General features: G+C 41.8%; 1 non-coding gene across 1 annotated transcript; it reads right to left on the bottom strand.

The window, feature by feature from the left end:
• Positions 1-381: 381 nt before the first annotated feature.
• Trnar-acg lies at positions 382-454 on the bottom strand. Its single transcript has one exon. It is a non-coding gene; the product is annotated as a tRNA-Arg (tRNA).
• Positions 455-2,896: the final 2,442 nt, after the last annotated feature.

Below are 2,896 nucleotides of genomic sequence, written 5' to 3'. Positions count from 1 at the left end.
TAGAAGACTTAAAAAAATTATTTATTTGGTTTTGCTTTCTCAGGTCTTGGAATTGGTGAGAGGAGAGGGGCAGGGCTTGAGGGTCTTAAGTGCAAAGCTCACTCATGCTTTAGGGGGTGGGGTGGGAAGGGGATAGGTTTAAGTTTTGGAAGCCAGGGTAGTGGGTTCTGAGGGCTGTGAGGGCCCCCAAGCCTCCCCCCCCCCCGCAAGGACGAACAGGCCTGCGACCCAACACCCAGTCTTTTGCCATCTGTGGTTCTTAAATCAGGGTGGACTCGGTGCTCTGTGGGAGTGGAGAGGGTGGTGAAGACAAATTAAAAAAAACACAAAACAACCATGAAACATAAAAATTGAGAGAAGAAAAAAGGGTTTGCACCAGCCCGAGCCAGCCAGGAGTTGAACCTAGAATCTTCTGATCCGTAGTCAGATGTGTTATCCATTGCACCACTGGCCCAAGTGCTGGCTAGGGCCCTACCACGATGGCTGATCACCTCTCACTCAGTTTCAACAGGTTTCCGGACACGCCAGTCATCAGCCTCCATTCCTGTCCCTGGGCGTCCCCATATATGAGTTTTATTTGAGACAGTTTCTTTTTTTTTTTTTTTTGTCGGTCATGGGGCTTGAACTCTGGGCCTGGGCACTGTCCCTCAGCTCTTCAGCTCAAGGTGAGCACTCTACCACTTGAGCCACAGCGCCACTTCTGGTTTTCTAGTGGTTTATTGGAGATAGGAGTCTCACGGTCTTTCCTGCCCAGGCTGGCTTTGAACCTCGATCCTCAGATCTTCAGCCTCCTGAATAGCTAGGATTATAGGTGTGAGCCACTGGCGCCCAGCTTTGAGACAGTTTCTGTTCCAGGAATTGTATTGAAACTTTAATCTCCAGAAAAGTCCAATAAGACATCAGTGATTTTACATATGGGAAGGTCTAGGTTCAGAACCAAAGTATCCTTTACAAGTTCACGTATCTGATGACTTGTGAGATCAGCCTCTATCCCAGATTGGTGGGATCCAAATCCAGCTGTCACGTAACTGAGTTAAATAAGGCCTGTATTCTTTACCTACATGTCACACATTTGCAATTTATCACAAGTTTACAATGAGTATTGCTTGACGGAAAATCATCTCCAAAGAACAGAAAGATTCTGATCTGCTTCAGTGTTCTGCTAAAACAAATCAATGAAAAGTTAACAACACATCTATTTCAAGTTGTTACTGTACAACACTATAATGGCCAATACATTTTGTTTTTCTGTTGTTCTCTTTTTATTTTTGAGTTAACATCTATCATGCGAGGGGATTTCATTTTGATATTTTGGTACATTTTGCACAAATTTATCCCTTTCCCACATTCTTAAGCAGCACTTGTGATGTTTCATTCTGCTGTATTCATGTGGATACAGCATAATTATGCCAATAGTTATTTAAATATATATAATGTTATATAGATGTATATATATTGTCCTTCAATCCTCTTCCTCTCAGCATCCCATCCTTTCCCCTCTTTCTTTCCTCCTTCTTGACAGACCCCTTTTATATTCATGTACCATTACCACTGCTATCATCCTCAGCCTCTTAATCCTTTTAGGTTTATACTCGACAAATGAACAAAAATATACAATATTTGGCTTTTTGAGTTTGGCTTATTTCACTCAACGTGATGATCTACATATCCATCCATTTTCCTGTAAGTGATGTAATTTGATTTTTCTTTATGTCTCAGTAGTAGTATTCCATGATATGTGTGTGTATGCATGTATGTTTGTATATATGTAAGTATGTATGTATGTATGTATGTATGTATGTATGTATGTATGTATGTATCTAATTTGGATTCAAAGCCAACCCAGGAAGAAAAGTCTGCAAGACTCTCTCTAATTAGCAAGCAGAGTGCTAGCCTGAAGGTGTGGCATAAATGGTAGAGTGCTAGTCATGAATGAAAAAACTGAGTGAGAATGCAAGACACTGAGTTCAAATAACAATCAAAAGAACAAACAAATAGCAGCCAATAACTTTTGGAACAAGAATATCTAAACAGATGTCCTAGAAATACTTTGACTTTGGTTCAGCCTCATCCCCTTGTTACCTTGAGAACAGCATATCCTTTAACAGCTCTGTAAGGTTTTATTTTTCATATCTACAAAATGGGAAGCGATCTGTTGAATTTCTCATGGCGTCATTCTGAGGGTGTTTGTGATAATGCATGCAAATGTGCTTCAGGAATGAAGATAAGACCTTCGTGTTAGGGGATTTAAATCTTTTATCCACTTAGGGCCTATGATAAATCAATTATGTGAGCAGAAAACATTTAATATGAAGGGCCATTAAGTATAAAGTTTCTGACTAAGTAACCCAAAGTAGAGCAAGATCACATTAAGGTATCACAGAGGTAGGAGCAGTAGGGTTCAGGGGCCAAAGAGAACAGGCTAGAACACACACTAAAATGGGAATATTTGAAGATGGCTCACGGAACCTCTGAGGCACACGGCTGCCCAATTTGTGCTCCTGTCTGAGGTCCCTGAAGTAGTTGCTTCCGTGAGTGTTGAGGAAATTGCCAACTGGATGCGAAGTTTAGCAGCGTTCAGGGGAAGGAACAGACCTCTGCTAGTGGAAGGTGTTGTGGGGGCTTATGCTCACCAGAATAGGAAATAGGAAATAAGGAAATAGACAGGAAGCCCATGGAGAGAAAACAGGAAGGAGTACAGGAGCAACTCCCATCTTCCTTCTCAGGTCTTTCAGTCCTGCTGTAGGTAGCCTGTTGGCAGAACTTACAATGGAACCATTTGGCACTGAGATTCCACCTCACCCCAGTTAGAATGGGTATTATCAAGAATTCAGACAATGACAGACACTGGTGCAGATGTGGGTGAAAAGGTACCCGCTATATAGTTGGGAGTGTA

This window comes from Dipodomys ordii, unplaced genomic scaffold (genome assembly GCF_000151885.1).
Source record: "Dipodomys ordii isolate 6190 unplaced genomic scaffold, Dord_2.0 Scaffold82, whole genome shotgun sequence".
In the NCBI taxonomy this organism is placed as follows: Eukaryota; Metazoa; Chordata; class Mammalia; order Rodentia; family Heteromyidae; genus Dipodomys; species Dipodomys ordii.
This window is presented reverse-complemented; position numbering and strand designations above follow the sequence as displayed.